Below are 19,719 nucleotides of genomic sequence, written 5' to 3'. Positions count from 1 at the left end.
TATTCTCATTTCCAACAGCATTATCATGATGTCTGCCCCATGCCACATTTTTATCTAGAAAGACAATGCCTTTACATAACTGGCAGGCTGAAATCTGGGACACCTTTTCTCTATAAACACAGACATTGAGTACCAAACGGAGTCAAGTATGGTTGTCTAGAGTCACAGTGACTGATGGGGCAAGTATCCGTGAACAATGTGTCAAGCATTCAGTCTCAGACAAAGATAACTGAAATAAGGGAAAAAGCTGAAGACAAGCGTGACAGCAATAAGAACAAGGGCTAAATAATGAAGGTGATGGTAATGTTTTAAATGTCAGCATGTGAGCTGTCAAAAATAAAGCCAAGTAGATTGAACAACTGAGCCCATCCTCACTGCAACATCACAATGAGGACATGTGCTAAAGAAAAATAATGAAGGCCACAGCAAAAAGCAGTTTATCAAACTGATGATTGTTTGCCGAACAACAACAGCAACTGTTGTGATCATCTTATTGAGTCGAACCACGATCAGGGACTCCTGCATAAATCAGCAGCTTTAAAGCAGACTGAAAACAGCAAAGAACTGTTCTTTGTACGATTTTTCAGCATACAGCATGACACACGGCTCCTTTAACATATGTAGAGGCACTACAAAAATGCTTGCATTCCCAATACAATTATTACTGTAGTAATACAATCAGTAAATTATTAAGATGGTGTTACAATGGCCTAACCTCATCCAATCATGCTGGTGTGATCTATAATTCAACGAGGGCTGCTGAGGTTCCCTTATTATTACCAACACACTGGAATTCCAAATGAGTTCACTATTCACCCTCGCTCTTTGTCACTCTCTGCCTCTTTCACTCTTTCTCCCAGTCTGTCACTTCTGTCTTTGTGGCTGCCTCTTTCTGAAGTTGACAACAGCCAAAATTTCTGCATTCATCATATGCATTTATTACAGCTGAGCACAGAGATCTCATCATCATCAATAGTGACATTTTGGGATAAAAAAAAATAATAAAAAGCGGATTCTCAGCAATCATATCAATATAACTCAAGACAGCATGACAGAAAGTGAGGGACTGAACACCGTGAAAAAGCCTGTTTGATCATCTTCCTAATTACGTCTGCAACAATGCCCAAGTTGTTTTGCACAGAATCGGCAAGAGGATATGCAAATAGGCAATCCTGCACTGCATTTGTATGTGGAGCCTGGGCAGAGTTAAAAAACAAAAAAAAAAGTGCATTGTGGTGCTTTCTTGTTTTCAAACGGAGAGTGAAACATGGCAAAGAATTCTCTTTATAACCCCAGGCATTAATTCTGCATATTACAATCAATTATAGAGATCTGAATCTCTGATTTATCTATGGAGAGAACATCTGGAGAGGAGTACTTCAATAAGACTATTGTATCAAAAAAGACCCTCTGTGGAAATGAGCGCTGCAACCAAAGTCTGCAAGAAAAGACTACGAGAGAAGAGAGGCAGGGTTAGGGGTGCAATTAGGACAGAGGAGACAGCCGACAACTCCCTGATTGATGGTGGCGCAAATTCAGACACGCACTGCTAACACAAGGGGACAGGAACCCGTGGAAGGCCACGCACGCCTCCACATAAACATTTAAAAATGCAAACATATACTCTTGGACACACTCGTATAAGCACACAGAATATCAACAAAGTACTACAGGAACTCAATCTCAGCTCCTCCAACCAATTTCACAAGCACTTAATACAATAGCAAAGAGAAGTACACCAGGAGATTAAATAAGGTGGATTCCTGAGAGCACATCTTGTCTCGTACGGTGCAATTCTCAAGGTTATATGTAATATAATTTTCTCAGCACATGTTTTACAAATAACACTTCCCTCAATACCTGACTTGTTCAATAACATGAGGAAGGTACATTGCAGGATTAGATTCCTGTGCTTTATTTATTTTCTGAGATATTGTGACTATTTTTTCCATTCCAGTATTATTAGCATGCTCTTATAAAACAGAACCCCACTGACAAGTGCAATACCACATGAAATTAATATTTCTTTGTACATTTGTTTGTGACAAAAGAAGACAAAGTCACTCATAAAGACAGTTTAGGGCTGTGCAGGTCCTTTTGTTTTCAGCTTTGTCATTCTCTCCTGTTCAATAATTAAACTGACAGACTTCAGTCAGTGACCAGGTGGGACACATCTCTCATCTGTCCATCTACCTACAAAAGGTCCACAGAGACAAAGACACACACATTAAGAAAAGCTTTTAACAGGCTCATGTCGAAGTGAGAGCTGAACCTTTGCCCAAAACAAGAAACCAGAGGCTTGAATATACCCCTTTATTGTTTTGCACAGATCTGGCAGGGCTGCAACTACAGCCAGGAGGATGTGACTCTTCCCCTCACATGTCAGATCTCCAGGGGTGTAGAAGCTGGAAAGTACTCCAAGTTCAAAGAGATGTGATTGAGTGCTTGTGAAATTCAGGAACAGTGGCAAGGGACAGAGGGAGAGAAAAGGCTTCATCTGATTCATAAAGGCAGCTCTCAGAACATGCACATACATGCAAACATGTGCCAGAATAATTGCAGAATATTTAAAGGAGCTGCCCATCTCCCCAGCAAGAAGTCAAATGTGATGAAACTTTCTTAAACAGTCTTTAGGATTTAAATTCATACGCTCACTCTGGAAACCTGGAAGTATTAGTTAAGTAGTTTTTTATATAAAATATTTTACAATTATATCAAAGTTTTACAAAGAGAAGATGGAACAGCTGTTACATCAGTGCAATTTCATCCAACATCAACATTTACAAAGTAAAAAATATACACCAAGTTATTCCTAAACCGTATATATTACTGTGCTTGTTGACAAAGAGCTAAAGTGATCAGCACCTTGGTTGGTGTACAGTTCAGCTAATCACTACAAGCACACTAGGACTTAGGCAAAATTAGCTTTTGTCACTTCTACAGCCAAAATATGTATGAAGCACAGCCACCCACTTTGTGTGAAGTGACGTGGTCTTGAGCAGCAAACAATAGATGTACACAATCACTAGTGCACCATGAGAGAAACAAATATGCACACATGCCCTCACACAGGCAGGGAGGCACAAACGAAAACACAAATGCCACAGCCAGCTTACCATCTCTCTGCGGACAGGAGGAACACTCCCGCCACATCATTTCAGAGTGCTTTTCATCACAGTGTGACAACATGTCAGCTCCAGTCCCTGTCACTACGCCACACTGCATTGATATTCACCAACTGTGCAGCAGCCTGGGACACAACACAACCATGCCAAAAATATGACACTGGAAGAAGAACTTTCCTGCATTTACTTGCCTGTGAACACACCCACGTGCTCACATTGACACTGTAACATCCTTGCACAAGTGTGTGCGCACGTACCAGGGAAAAACATTGTACGTATAGAGAAAGAAAGCATCCACACAAAAACATGTCAGATATACCCTGCTGGTCAAATGCACTTCAGCTCATTTATATCCCCGTCATTTGAATGATTTTTCTGTGTCTGTGCTCTGAATGCTTCTGAGCATGATATCAGTGATATCTTCTCAACCACTTGTCAGCTAGAACGATGGACTGATTCATTGACTGACACTGCCAATTCTGCATATATTCACTCTAAACCCATCCCACAAGCAACACACAAAAATTACCATTCAGCACCCAATGACATTTTCATCCCTGAGGCAATGCAGAGGAGACCTGGGGCAGAGCAGGCTGCAACTGGAGAACGGTTGAGCCTATGCATGTATATTTGTGGGGTTTTAAATGTGTGCTTTGGCCCGGTTGCACTGGGCACCCTAATGTGATTTAATTACAATTATCTTTAGCTCTGTCATTTGAAAAAAATGCTGCAATAAGATTACAGAAATAAAAAAAGAACACAGGGAATGGTAAACATATTTATTACACTCCCCTAACAAGAAGATATTAGGATTCCTACAAATGCACTTCCATTGCATGGAGATGCAGTATAAAGTATGAATCATTGATGATCTCCCTTGACGTTGAGGGGATATGAAATTGATGAGGAATCAAACGGGCAACCAAGTCAATCTGCTCAACAAATATTGCCTGCACAGTAAACACCAGGTAGGCGTGTAATGAAATTTCTAGTGTAGTCTAGTCCTGCACAAGAGTGTGATTATGCATCCTCTCTTTATACCGCTCTGTATCTACTGCACAAACATAGCCCTGAGTGTGAATACAAACTGGCTGGGGAGATGCATTCAGTGAAGCAATTAAACATCCCTGTGCGTCTGCATACAAACGATCAGCCAAATCAGACTCTACAGGTATCCTCTATGGATAGGAGGTAGTGTGGATTAATCCACCCCTGCATGTCCGAGCTGCATGGCTGCTCCACCAGCCAGGACTGCTGGGCTTGTTAAAGTTGATTTATTAGTCCTCTGTTTACTTTGGCTTTCAAGGCAAGGCAAGGTCAACAATAACGGTCCTCTGAATGGGAATAAATTTCGACCTGGATATATAAGGCCAACGCTACTTCTCCCCAGCAACCTTTCATAGCAATGTGAGATCAAATCACCCCCCCCAATCTCATGTGCACAAACCCACACTTTCTATCCTGGAGTAACCAGGGCATCACTTGGGAACACTATAAAAACGGTGCCACTTCCGCTGTGTCTTCTTATTCATTAAAGTGCCCCCATTCTTTTGCAGGTGCTTCTTGATTTTACATCTGTTCATACATGTGGGAGTGAACAACTGTTACATCAATTAATGCCTAATATTAACATAAGCCATGTTCCCATTCACTGGTGAAGAAAATCTGAAACATTCTTTTGAAAAGCTGCAAAACAAACCTGGATTTCAGGCATGTATCAGTGGAGTGATTTATAATAATAAACCAGGCTAAAGAGTGTTGCCTGAGGTGGCTGTATCGATTTATTTGCTAGTGGTTGAAACGCAACTGAAGATGTAGTTGTCCTAACCATAAAAGAGCTATTACCTTAAGAGGGGGGAAAGAAATTACAAGTACTGAAGTGGACATCCATAACAGGAAAATAACAGGAGAACTCTTGAATGCTATATGCTAAGACTAAACTGCTGATGAGTCACGTCATTTTAATCTCTACCAGGTCAGGCGCTTCGATTCGTAAAGGCGTTACCATCTCTCCTAATGTGCATCACACCTTCTTTGAAAAGGTAGACAAAAAGAAACTCAATTTGGTGCATACATGTGTTGTAAAACGTGTCGCTTACATGTTAAAGTGGGAAAAAAACGACCAGGCGCCTTCCATCCAAGGCTTATAAGACTTTTTTGCGCATTGGTTCAAATGTGAAACAACATCTTTATCTATTATTAACTTCTTGTGAAAATTTAGTCAGTGCTCTGAGATTGAGCTCCTTCGCTCTAAAAGGCTGTGAATATCTGTGCCGATACTGGCATGTTGACATGTCAACATTTTTGAATGACTAAATCACTCCACTCTTATCAGTAAAGACCTATTTTTCTGTGCATCCGCCTGACTATACTTTGCAGAGAAAAGTAGAGGTGGATGTGCTATTTCCAGGCTTTTCTGACATTAAAAGGAGCAAAGGATGTGTAAATAAATAAAAACATGGTTAGCTTCCCAGAATTGCTCTATTTACAGATGTAGTGGCTGCAACACTGCTGGCAGAGGTGCTTACCTGCGGACGAGCATGTGCCTCGAAAATCCAAATGCTGTTAATACAAAGTACTGCAGTAAGGAGTTAAGGAAAGCGAATAAGAATGTATGTATATATGAGCTTAATTTCCATGAAGCATCTTTTAATCACTGCTACAATAGAAAAACACTAAAACAGATGAATGAGGGTCAGTCTCACCATTAATTCTTAAAGTCAACTGCCCTTGTACAAAGACTTGGGCAATGTGTTGCTATCAAAGTTATTACATCAGGCAAAGACAATGTAAAGTTATAACTGCACTTTTAAGTAAGACAAAGGACTTTTCATTATTTCCAACCTTTTTTGTTGTTATTTTGTCCCCCCGAGCTTACCAGGTGACAAGAGAAAAAAAACACTTCTTTACCAGCTCTGTTGCCCGTTGGTTGCTACTGGCTCCATTCATTTTAGATAATTAAGACAATGGCCAACTAACAATAAGATGAACATGTGCTAATTTTGATCTCATTACCGATAACACATGTGCCTTTACGCACATCTAAACTTTACATTGTGATTAGCTTGTTTTTTGTTCTTTTTAGTACAAATATAGTAACATCCTAACACTGTCACCCTTTCCACATACGAGTTCTCCCATATCAGCAGAAGAAATACGTTCTTGTCAACCTCTGCCACGCTTCCTCTTTGGGAATTCACACATACCAATCAGAGCCAGAGTACAGCAAGCAGACAGCTGAGAAAAATCACAACTAAAACATAATCATACAAGTTTCTCTATTTACCAATCGGGAAGAAAAGTTGCAAGTTTATTTTTAGAACGTCACTGCACTGTCTCCAGTGAAAAAGCAACACCAATATTCACCATTCCTGTCGCTCTTTTTTTCATTTCATTACTTTCTTAGTGAACAAGGTTTCTTCATGAGAGGTGCTGGCGGTGAAAGAAGTGTTTACCTACTAGGAGCTTCCACTTTTGTTTCAAAATCTGTTAGTTTTTCTAATTCTATTCATTTCTACGCTCCGTTTGCTACTGCCAGTCCTGGCTCAAGCTTCCTCTTCTTCTGTCGCCAGGACAGACCAGATACTGTGGGGACTCCCTTTCCATCTAGTGGCTTAAAGTGATATTACAGGAAAATCCAACGGCCCTTTAAGTTTCTATGTTGTATATCTCAGCAGGAGTTTTCCATAGAGCCTCAAGGATGTTGCTTTTTCCAATTCTGGTTATAGCTGCATTCGATTTTTTATTTATTTTAGTTTTCAAACATTCTTTTCCACAAAGAGAATCTCTAACATGTAATATGGGCACTTTATGTATTGAACAAGCTTATAAGTAGAACACTGAATCCTTCAGAACCTGGTGGTCATAAAACACCACCCCTCCTCCACCTCACTAATGCATCTGCCAATAATATAATAAAACAAGAATTGATCTGAGAGAATTTGCTGCATCCAAAAAGGTTCAGTGAATTAATGTGTGGATTACACAAGTGCCAATGTGGGTGTGAGAGTAGTTTGCCACTTTTATCAAATGTCATTGTGTTTTCTCTCCAACATCTGTCACATTTTGTGCGGTATCTAATGAAGCAGAAAAACCACGTAAAGAAGTTCATGAAAAAATTTATGCAAGGTGATTTGTCAAGATTGTGACATGTTAGTGCGGAGCTCAGCACAAGGCTCTTTGATATATCCATTACCCTATCTGTGCGCTTTAAAGGGGAAGAAAAAAAAAAAAAAAAAACTTAAAGCAACTTTAGCAGAACCCCAACCTCTAAAAATCCACCCTCTGTTCCTCTGTCACACAGCAAAGTAATCCAAGAATAACCAAACAAGCAGCTACTTAATATTCTCACACAAGTTGTGAAAAAATTCTGGAATGCCTCAGAGACACACCGGTCAGATTATCATAAACCTCTGTACCAACATGCTTAGTTTAATTTTAAGAAATTAACTCTTGCCTGGAGCGTACCTCCAAGCTCAGACGAGCTGCATTTTAATGCCGCCATTTCTAGCTCATCAAAAGCAACATGCTGGGCCACTTTGTCGGAGTTTATTGTGCATTTAAAGGTCCCCATGAAAAGATGGCAACACATGCAATGATGCAATTTTTGTAATACTTTCATTTCCCCTCATGAAACATTTAGATGTCAAGCATAGTTTTGAGACTAGATTAATCATCAAGGACTGGTCAATAAAAGGAAGGAAACAGAAGCACATGTGGTTTCTCAGCCTTAAGGGATCATGAAAATATGCACAACTAAAGCAAAACCATCCAACTGCACAGTGTTGGAATAACAAAGCACATAGAGATGTACTTCATACACCTGTACCCATAGATAAGAATAGTGAACTGAAAATAGGTAATTATTTTGTAATGAAATCAATACCTAAGTCTTTGCAGTGATGGAATCATTAACAACAGCTGCAAGGCTTCGTTCTTCCCCAGCAAGACTTTTGGGCACAACAACATTATCAGCAGCAGTAGTTCAGAGTTTTATTCACAACTTCTGCATAGCAATTAAACTTTTACCCTCATGATTATTTTACTCGCTACAATCATGTACAAACACGCAAACATTGCACGTGCACCTTGCATTTAAAGCAGTCTTCCACATGAATCAACCACTTTTACTCCAACAACTAATGTGATGTGTTTTCTCAAAACTGAGACGCTGGAATGACTGTGAGTGAGCATCATCGCAGTCATTAGATCATGCCAAACCACATTTCTTGAAGCGGAGAGCTTTAACACCCCATAAATGCTCCACTCAGTCAACGGCTTTGATGAGGCTTTTGATATGCCTTCACTCCATTAGGCAGTCAAGAGGAATATACTGGCATATAAAAAAGAAATAAAGTCGACTTAATCTAACCCGTACAATATCCTAAAATCAAAGAGAGTCTTTGCAAGCGCTTCAAGGCACAGTACCTAGCAGAACGTTTGTGACGTCATTTTACTCTCTGAAGTCACGAGTAAAAAAAGAAAAAAAGGATAAACTGAATAGACTGCATAGCTGAGAACGTTTGGCCACTTATTATGAATCTCTCAGATCACTGTAATAACGGCGCAATTGTGATGCAGTTGTCTGAGACTGCTGGCATAGTCTTCATGTTGATGGCTCACTTCCAGACAAGTGAATGGCTAATTTCACTGTGAATAGCTCATTTCAAATGGCTGTTAAAATGACCCAGACCTCAGACCCAGATTAGACTTCCCTTCTCTCGTGTTCAAGTGGAAGATCCCAAATGTAAAGGATGTGAAGGTTGTCTCTTGCACCTTTTCGAACCAGTGACATCCATTCGACTACCTTAAACAGAACCCAGAAAATTCAATTAAGCCCCAACATATATGGATACTACTCTGGAAAGAAAAATATCTTCCAATGATGAGATTTCTTGATTTTCAATGGAACAGCGATGTCAAAGTTTGTATTTCAAGTATGTCATGAGCTTCACCACACTCAGTCAACAATATCAGCGCATGATTTGATCTATTTGTCCAACAGAGCAAGACACCTGTGGTGCCGCCCCCCCCCAGATGCAAGGTACAACCACTTGTAACCTGAGTTGATAAAGGATTGATATTTATTTTTAAATCTACTTACTTTTTACCCCCCCCCCCCCCCCCCCCCTACTCACTCTCACACACACACACACACACACAATGTCCCTCTTTTTTTTTTTTTTTACCCCAAACTAATTCTCTCACACTCGTCTAATAGGATTTGCTCTGGCCACTTTTAATTGTATTTCTGCACACATGAGGCACTTCAATTCATCTGCTTATCATGCTCTCCACTCCAAAGGTTTGTCAAAGCTTTTAGACCTTTCAGTCTAATTCAGCTTAGCACTAAGGCCTTGTAATGAGACTTTCATTGATGTACGTGAGAATGTGACAAAACCAAGCAGCATGGTAAAGATGGACGTTACGATGCAACCAAAATATAAACAAGCACCAAAGAATAATGTCGCAGGAAGCAGGAAGAAGGAGCCAAACCGAATCAGACAGTGAGTTTACATGATGAGATTAACTCGATTATAGCTATAGTTGGGTTATGCTCCTTATCTGAACAAGGGTAATTATCCTTTGTTACATGGTGGTGAATGAATCGAATCACTGGCACAAAGCATGCAATACCACAGTAGATAAGTGGAGCTGTACCCATTTCAACTATCGCTAGTAGAGCCACTTCCGGTTGACGTCTTCACCACCAACAACAACAAAACTAAGGCGTTCGAGAAAGATGGCGAACGAAGAGCAAGATGAAGCTAGTCCCTCTACATTTGTGATGAGCTGGTTATGGCACAAACGGGATGCAAAACGGCACATTCTCCATCACGTTGTTTGTTTCTTTCTGACAGCGGCGACAACAACAGTAATGTCGTCTCCTTCGATTTCTGGGTGACGATTGCAGGAAAAAATCTCGAGCATGCGCAGAACGCTCGATCCGATCCACTGTCGTCTCCAGGCACGTTAAGTGGGCAATCGGATCAAGTTATCCCGGGATCTTAATTCGATCGCAAGTAACCCGATCCGATTTCTTATCGGATTAAGCTTGTTACATGAGCTGAATAACTCAAACTTATTGTAATTTAGCCATTAATCCAATCCCACTACCCGCATATAACCGCACTGATTGTGTTCTTTGTCGATCTGATAATAAACATGTTAATTAAAGCGAACCAAAACAAGTAACCTTCTCTTATGTCTATCATAGGCCGAGGAGCTGTTGTCTTGATTTTTTGCTTCTAATGAGCTAATTTTATTATTCTGCTTCATTAGACCAGCAAGATGCATCACCTTCTAGGACATCTGAATCTGTCTGATTATCAGTCCCTCGCGCATAAATTGACATCAAGCGCTGTACAACACACAGAAAGATTAGCTGCCTTTTTGCACCAGAAGTCAAAATATGGTATCTGCAAGATGCAATCACACAAGACACTGAAGAGCAGTCTAAGTACTGTTCATAATCATCCCAATTCTAAGTTTTTCTGACAATGTCTTTACTGTTCTAGAGGGGGAGGTCAGCTGGAGCTGAAATTTCACTGCCTTTCTACTTACTTTCAGCTAATATTAAACTTACCGCAATAATCCACAAAATCTGAAATAACACACAAATATGGGATAACCTTTATTTGAACTGCTTCCAATTATTGAACCAACACTGATGAAATATATCTTTTCACTCTCCACAGCTAATTTAGGGTTATGAAACGTGACCACTGCCCATTAGGTTCACACACACGCGTACAAAAAGTCTATCCTTATTCTCTGTAAATAATAAGTGAACTTTTCTGCCGCTCCGGCTCTGATTTGCAGTTAAAACAAAGAGCCATTTCATCCCTGGAACCATCAAGATGTAATCATTTGTTTATAAAAAAAAAAAAAAAAAAAAGGGATGAAATTAGATGGTATTCTTATTATCTAATTACTTCTGCACATGCCCTTGAGGTTATTTAATTTGTTGGAAGACCATTAAAAACCCTGGATCTGGTGACTAAAATAATTAGGATCTTTATTTGCTCGAATTCAGCGAGGCAGGCAATAAACAAGAGCAAGTAATATCAGACCCAACAGACAGGCCAAGGTACTCACAAAATTAGGCAAATACTGCTGAAACTTCCATAATTTTAACACCTCTGACAGCAGTGACAATAATTTACTCACTGTGCCCAAACGCCAACCCATAAACAGGGAAACAAAGCATTAACTTGTCTTGGGGAAATGATGCCTATTTAAGTGACTTAACAGTGAGGCAGGAAAAACAGTATTTTGTTCAAGAGCTTGATGTGACTATTAAGGTAAAATGAGAAGGGAACAAATTCATCAAAGTGAGATCAAGGTTGTTGAGAAGCTTGACTTGTCAGTTACAACACATGAAAGGATGAACCAAAATCTATCCGTGACAGATCAACAGGGAAAATGAAATGTTTCAAGAAGTGTGCAGTTTAGAAGAGAGTTCAACTGCACTGGTGAGAATCAAGGAAATGATAATGAGCGACAGAAGCGCTCTCTCCTGTCTAATATGCAAAATGATGGCATCCAGTATCATTGTATTTCATAAAGAATCATTTTTCAAGGTTTACTGAATTCATTGTTATGATACCAGACTTCAGCTAAGTCACAAACCAAAACATTATACAAAAAATACTCAAACTTCATTGGGCAAAAATATTTGTCCTATCTTACCCATCAATAATGTACTGATTATTCTTACATTAAACTGAGCTTGTGCTGCCTTGGGCTCAGTCCCTGGAAACAGACTCTCCAAGGTCGACAGGAGCAGATCAGCTCACAATGATTCATTTCCTGTAAATATATGTACATCCAATGACTGGATAATGAGCTGGAAAGCAGTTCTCACTTCTCAAAAAGAGGGCTCTTGAAGCACAGCTGCACCCAATCTGACATGAAAAGGAGTAAAGCTCAACTCAAACACGTGAACAAAGAGCAAACAAGTAGGACGAAGCATTAGTTAAATTTAGGATCATATCCATTAAAAAAAATATATAACATACTATTTACGAGGATGCTGAACCAACTGGCCAGCAGAAGTTCAACTTAAACCGCTGAGCTAGAATGTGACCTATGATTAGAAGCTTGTCTGATCATTTCCTTGCTTTCACCAAATCAATATAAGTTTATTTTTCAGGGCAGAATTGAAATGAATTCCCTTAAAAGTGATTGTATAGAAGACTGGTACATGTGTCTGCACAGAAAAAAAATTGCATTTTGTTTAGTATTCCCTCCTCCCTCAGTGGAAGCCGAAAAATCCCCCGTCCAACATCTAAAACACTGCACACTCAGAGAAAGGTTTCATTGTCAAATTCAGAGTGAAAGCTTGACAGTGCAGATCATACCTTGTCAGGTATCATCAATCAGTGTGCTGCTCTTAAGTATCAATAAATAATTTTTTTTCTTTCAAATGAAAGCCATTGCTTGTGGGACTATTTCTGCCCTTCACTTAAGCTAATGCGTGAACACATGCGTCTGCAGCAACCCTGACACCAGACACCCCCCCCCCCCATGAAAAATCCCACTTTAACCTCTGCTTACAACCATCCACTTTACATCCATCATATCATGCAGATGTGGTATAAGAGAGGCAGCAAGATGTGCATTATCTTAGAAATTGATCTGTAGCTTTAATTAATTCTTTGGTTTCTTAAACCGGCAACAGATCAATAAGAACTATGCACTACTTAAAACATGTCAGAGATAACACAGAAGATTTTGAATACTAAGCTCCACTTTATTTACAAATGTCATTCAAACTGTAACTACCACTGATATCCCTTAGGCATTCCAGTAACAACATTCTTGTTTTCTAATAAAAGAGTGATTCCCCTGCACAGGTCTGGTTTGATGCCCCAGAATAATGTCAGAGAAGTGTTTATTGAACCTGGAGCAAGATGGCACTGAGCCATTGTACAGAAAGTAACAGACAATAATGAGGAAACACACACCGCTCCCTTCTCTTCTGAGGAATCTCTAAACTCAGAGGGGCAGAAAATCCCCAGACAGATTTGGAGCTGCTTTGCTTACTCCTCTGTGTGAATTTTCTCCAAAGCTGGAGTGACCGCTGCAGCGTGTCTGACCAACATATTAAAAAAGCCTCATTTAATGTTAGTATTCCTTCAGGGAATAATACATTTGCTCGATAATGAAGTTACGTTTTGCAGAATGGAATGTCCCAGTATCTTGCCATAACTTTTCTCCCCCTGCCCCTGTCCTTCTTCACTTAGTCGACCAGCGGAAATCCTTTTGTGTCTGCATGCACTGAGCACATACTGATCTCAGCGTGGCACGAACTGCATTCCTAAGGCTTTCTTTAGCTTTGTGCAGAAAAAAAAACTAATAAATCTAAAATGCCACCTCTCCCCTTGCTGCGGATTAGACCTCGATAGAAGCTATGGTTTTACATGGGGAGAGGATAATACCGTAGAAATGGATCCCTGCTTCTGCTCTATCGTGACTGACTGAAGGGGAAAAAAAGTGTTGAAAGGCCTCTATAGCCAATGATGTCTCTTTAGGTGAAATGTAGAAACTAAAGCTCAGAGGAAAATGGTTGTGAGGGACTTTTGGTAGCTTAACCTGTTCCTGCCATGATCTGTTATTGCAATGAGCTGATAATGCTGCATATCAGATTTCCCCAGGCTGAGCCTACCGTAAAGCTCAATAGCACAAGCAAGGAGAAGCGATTTACATCCTAGAGAAAGTGCCACCCAAGACATGCAATACTTGCATGTGTAATGGTTTATGTTCATAAATACTATGAATTACATCTCATTACATGGGAAACACAGCAGGAAAGGTTCCTCAGTGATGTAGACATGCACAAACACAAGGAAGAGCAACATTTTACCCTTAAAGCTAAATGTCATAAAGCCATGAGTAGAACCTACATGCAAAATCAATCCAAGTACGTTATTTTCAGACCCTCCTCCAGTTTTTAAAGCCCTAGTAACACCTACAACACACAGCTACACAATTATACACTAGTGCCCATCAGAAACCATACCCAAACACACAAAAAAAATTAAAATAAAACAATCCCCTAGTCCTAGTCTTCCATGACTGTATGAGGCAAACAAACTGCTGTATATATAAAAAAACAAAAAATACACGAAGCACATCACATGCACCTCACAGCAGCAACATACTAATAACTGAATACATTTTTCAGTGCCAAAGACCACCTCCAGACATACTGGTAGGTAACACGCTCCCTCTGAGCCTAAGCCAAGCAGCTTCTAAACAGCCATGTGGGAGTCAACACAGCTCAGCCCACACAGCAGTGTGTTTACATAGCAGTGCACCGTCTCCATGGGGAATACATTACAGTTCAAGTGCAGAAATATACATTATTAACCACTATATTGAAGTATTTTTAAAATATATTACATAGTATACTTAAAATAAGAACTTGATTTCTTACTCTACTATTTGCTTACAGCCTTAAAAAGAAGAAAAAGGTCATTTCAAGTGATCATACAACTTCTGAAGATACGTTTATTTTTGCTTCATACATAAATGCATAAGGAAGGTCAGTAAAAAAATACAGTTAGAGAGACTTGCAGAGCACAGTTAATACAGAGGAGGAAGAGAAGACCCTAATCCTCTGCCTTCTTAACAGTCTGTTGTTCGAGGTTGTAAGGAAGCTCAGGTACAAAGGTGAAACAGTTACTTCTTTCCCTCCTTAAGTGTAATGTCTGCCTGCTCGCCATGCCACACTTACAGAATGTTTCAGAGCTCTTCTCTCTTTAAACACTAAAGATCGGTCTCTCCGCTCAGTACCACTTACCAACTTCAAAGTGATGCAAACGCCAAGGCGTTAACTCTACAAAGTACATAAGTTTCAGACAGAGACGCATGCTCTCTATAGAGAACTGGGAAGAAAGTGTGAGTGGAGGAGGGGAGAGGTGACAGGCATGTGAGGAACACCTACTGAAGTGTCAAAAGATGGGCTCAGCTGATGAAAGAGGATAGGAAAGAGGAAGGGAGGAGGGGGGGAGAGAGAGACAGAACGAGCTGATGTCACATCTGAGGCAGAGGGGAGGCTTTCAAGTTGGGCGCATTGGCTCTATATTCCACACAGGAGTTGAATTTTAAGGTTTGTGTGTGTGCAAGTTTATATGTGTACTTGAGTGTGTGTTTGATAAAAAAAAAAAGAACATAAGTATATGCACAACATGTAACAGTTGTTTTGCTTGTGTATACTGAGCAATAAAGACAGTGACAGGGTGAAAACAGGTTTGTTCCACACCTGCGTGCATGTGTGCGGCATGTGTAGCGTGTGGTTTGAAGTGTATGCAAGGAGATAAAGCAGAGTGGAATTAAAAAATATGAACAGACATGAAACATTTGCAAGTTTGCGCCAAGGGTATTAATTAATTTACTTTGGTCCTACTCATCTGTGCCTGAGTGGAGGAGGGGAAAGTAATGATTAACAGTAATATACACATAAGACCACCACTCCTGAAACCTGAAAAATTGATTTGCTGGCTTGGGCTCGCATAGAAAAGTGCTGCAGAACAATCAATCTCTCTTAAGTTTTGTGAATCCAGCTGGGTAGCTAGGCCTGGAGGAGACTAAACAAGGGCTTCCATGTGACCAGGGGAAGAAAAAGCCTTGTCAATACTACTTCATTTTCCATCAGCTCTGTTCCTTAATCACCCTGGTTTTAATACGCCTTCCTATCCAAAAGGCCCACTCCCATTCCAATATATCCAGCATGAGCGGCACCTAAACAAACATCTACCTGGCTTTTGCTCAGTCGCTCTCAGAGAGCTGCCCTCATCCATCTAAGCCTATAGCAAAGGTCTTCATTACAGAGTGTGTGACGAGAGGGTTGAGGAAAGTTAGTCTATATTGATGGTGTCTCTATTGTCTTTTCCACCTTGTAAAAAGAAGAAAAAATAAACATTTCTCACAGTAATTACCTTCTCTGCGTCCTTACTTTACGGTCAGGTCACATCTGCTTGAAAGTCCTCACAGAGTCAATTAGTTCAGTGGAAAAAAAATAATTTCACAACAAGTTCCAGTGGAGTGAGCAGAAATATACTGACATTTCTACAGCAAAGTTAAGACCAGCTGCCTCAGTTATCTATATTATTGGGGGAATTTTTTGTTTTTGTTTCGACAGTCCATAGTACTTGTAAATAACTTTATTTCAGGGGATTTATACCAACAAAAGCACATAGAGAAAATAAAACAAATGCGGAACACGTCAAACAGCATTCCAAAACGTGAGAAGATCTCGAAGATAAAAAAAAAAAGAAAGCCAAAAGCCAAACTGGCTCTGAGCCAGAGACAAATACAGACACACCTGAGCACTGTTTAAGACAATTGTGGCAGAAACCTCATTCGTCACTGAGTTAATTTGCAGTACCCCACAGTCAACAACTCAGGGTGTGAGAGAGAGAGAGAGAGAGAGGACCAGAGGGAGAGTGCGCTGTCTGTGTGTCGACTTGAGTAAACGGTTGGCCTCCCTGATGAGCTCCCATCAACCCCCGGAGCGTCCTGCCGTCACATCCCCATTCATGGGAATTATTTGGAAGGCAAGCACTTTCATTACTTAGATTTGAGGTTTGATTTACCAGGCCTACCACAAATGACAAGCATGATTACAAAATTCTGCAACATCCCATGTTTTCAACAGTATATTTAATAATTCAAATGTAAATAAGGATAGCCATAGTTCAGTTAATCACAATCACTAACTTAGACTTCAAGCTGGGCTATCAAACCAGGAAATATGTGACAGAGATTCTTACTTTAAGTCTTCTTTCTTAACAAAATTATTACTTTTCTGGAGAAAAAAAAAGTAATACGTAGAAGAATATGAACAACTGCTACATTCATAATGTTGTGTACAAAACCTCCAAAATGGTAGAAAAAAAAAAAAAAAGAAGAAAAAAAAGAAACACCCCGGAAGTTACATTTGTTTCTGTCACTTAAGTTGTTTTTATGTCCTTTTGTAATTAATGGAATAAGAAGGCACCACAGCTGAACTCTGCGGGCACCTAAAAACAACAGTTGTGCAAATGTTACAGCAGCAGCTCCCAGATTCTCCCGTCGCTAACACAGCACTCATTGCTGTCAACATAAAATGTACCGTTACAATTTTTCCACCAAAAATGGGCAAATGCAATCCGACTCATTAGCATCTGCAGTAAAACACTAGCAACTCCCTGGTGTATCCAAGATAGGAGTCAAGGAAACTATCTCACATTGTTAATGGATCTTCTGTTCTCATTTAGACATCGGGATCATCCATTTTCTATACCTGCCTACTCCAGTTCAGGGTTGTGGGCAGGTTGGAGCCTATAACAGCTGTCATTGGACGAAAGGCGGGGCACACCCTGGACAGGTCACCAGTCCATCGCAGACATCAGGATCACACTCCGCTTCATAAACATGTACAGCTGTTGGCCATATGGAATGTTAAGCTGTCTGTACAAGTCAAGGTTTGTAGACATTTTACTGGAGCTGAATAACCGATGCTGTCTGATGGTGAATGACATGTGCAAGTAAAAGCTCCAAAAAAAGCCAGAATCTGCCAATCACTCATCTGTGCAACCTACGAGCAAGTCTAACTAAAAGATGGCGTTACAGTGATAAATCTGCCCATCATTTCGCTCAATCTACAAAAAATGTGTTCAAAATGAGAGGAAATTGACGTTGACAGAGTATGTCTACATTATGATTTCTGTTAGAAAAATATCATGTTTTAGATATTTAAAATAGAATGTTTTATGGTGTTGGAAGATCAATGGTGCACTGGGGCTCCTATCTTATTAGTTTAACCTTGGATGCTGAAGAAGGCCTCCTATCTTTGCCAGTTCTATCTGCTGTATGAACCTTGATTTAATGAACAAAGAAGTTTTTTATGATGTTATGATATTAACAACACTGTACTCATCTAACAAAGACAGTGATAGAGGGAATTCCCGGAATGTCTCCTAACCATGTGTGGCTAATGATTTTGTAGTAGAAAGCATAAATAGCAGAAGTATCATTTTTGAACTCAGACAACCCTGTGTCAGCTTTGTGATATGTTGTGCAGACTTGTCTCCTTGCTGCAAGATTAAATCTTTGTGTTGACTGACTCCAGCGACTCAGAGCCTAATCGGGAGAATTTTGTTAATAATTTCCCAGGAAGATTTTTGGCTTTCATTATAATCTTGAACTTTACGACTTAAGTGCCCTTTTATGACTTAAATTGTGATTCAGCCCCATATAAATAAATATGAATTATTCCAAACTGAATTATTCATGAGGGGGAAGTAAAGCATATTATGACTTAACATCTGGTCAATTATGATCAAAATGACACAGATTATGTGTTTGATAGGAATCAGGACTATGAACTATGAACTAGCACATCTAAGAAGAAAGTTAAAAGATGAACTTTGCAAATATATGAAGCAGTAGCTGTGTTAATGTTCTACATAAATGGTTGATCAACAGCGAGGTGAGTCGCATATGTTGTAGCTAGTTTGGCTGTTTGACAAAGGCTTTTACTCTGAACCATCACTTTTTCTTATGAAATATTGGATATTTTTTTGGTATTTGCCTCAGTTTATTGAAAATTACAAATATAATCTTATCTTATTATGTAAAATAATATGATAAGCTATCAAATAAATTTACTGGAATGAAAAGAACAAAATTCCCGACTGAAATGTGTTGAAGTAAGCATATAAAGCAGCATTAAACAAAAACAGAACATTTAAATGCAGGAGCATGAATAATGCTTAAATACACGAGTTAGTACACTGTTAACCTTCCACTGCTTATATTCGTATAAAAGTCATTTTTCACTATAATATTCAAACATTTTTGTTTCACAGCATTCACTACCAAACCAAATCAACAGTAGACTAATCCATTAATCATCTCTGATTGTGCTGTTTTTCAAAAGTATCCCATTTAACAAGCAGGCGGTGCAAGAGAAAAACATGGTTGAGTTTGGAAAAAGAGACACAGAATAGAAGAGCTTTCAGTACTCATGGCTGAGTTTACTGCCCTCCACAGTACTGAATTGAAAACATGGTAGTCCTAACTTTAACTAAGCATCTTAGTTTCATATGAGCTCATTTTTTGTTGTTTTTTTTCCTGGAGAAAAAAAAAAAAAAGGACCTCTGTAAGTGTTTTGAGGCATTTCGGAAAAGGGTTATGCAAATGTCCCAAGATAAAACTCTGCTCCGTCATCAAACACCACCCCAATTAACCAGTTTACTCCAAACCTGAAGATAATTATTATGAAGCCACTGGAATTACAGGCACGTCTGTTTTGGGATCCAAGTTATTGCAGACACATGGGTACAAATGCAACACGTAGTGATATACCAATTTGACAGTGCGAATGAGGATGGAATGAGTTAAGAGGCTCAACACCACAGGGAGATCCAGCTAACTGGGCCCTGCTGGCTGCCCCTGGGCCTACCACATGCCCTCATTATCCTCCTCCAGCAGTGGAGAGAATCCAGCCTGAGGGGGTAAGATATAAACCTGGCAGAGGAGTTTCGATTAAAGATAGGCCCCTGTACTGCATACAAACACACCTCATTGAACTCATTGAGAGAAG

At 39.7% G+C, this 19,719-nt stretch overlaps 2 protein-coding genes across 2 annotated transcripts in view; both read right to left on the bottom strand.

Annotated features, from left to right (window-relative positions):
• Window positions 1-19,719, bottom strand: part of diaph2 (diaphanous-related formin 2) — a 350,084-nt gene that overhangs the window by 289,502 nt on the left and 40,863 nt on the right. The window lies entirely within an intron of this gene.
• LOC140317856 (magnesium transporter NIPA2) overlaps window positions 19,125-19,719 on the bottom strand; it is a 221,549-nt gene continuing 220,954 nt past the window's right edge. Inside the window, exon 7 of the transcript XR_011917798.1 lies at window positions 19,125-19,137. The gene's annotated coding sequence lies outside the window, so the exon portion shown is untranslated. The remainder of the gene's footprint in view (window positions 19,138-19,719) is intronic.

The sequence above is a fragment of the Leuresthes tenuis genome, unplaced genomic scaffold (assembly GCF_036924035.1).
Source record: "Leuresthes tenuis unplaced genomic scaffold, fLeuTen1.0.hap1 SCAF_11, whole genome shotgun sequence".
Taxonomy (NCBI): Eukaryota; Metazoa; Chordata; class Actinopteri; order Atheriniformes; family Atherinopsidae; genus Leuresthes; species Leuresthes tenuis.
This window is presented reverse-complemented; position numbering and strand designations above follow the sequence as displayed.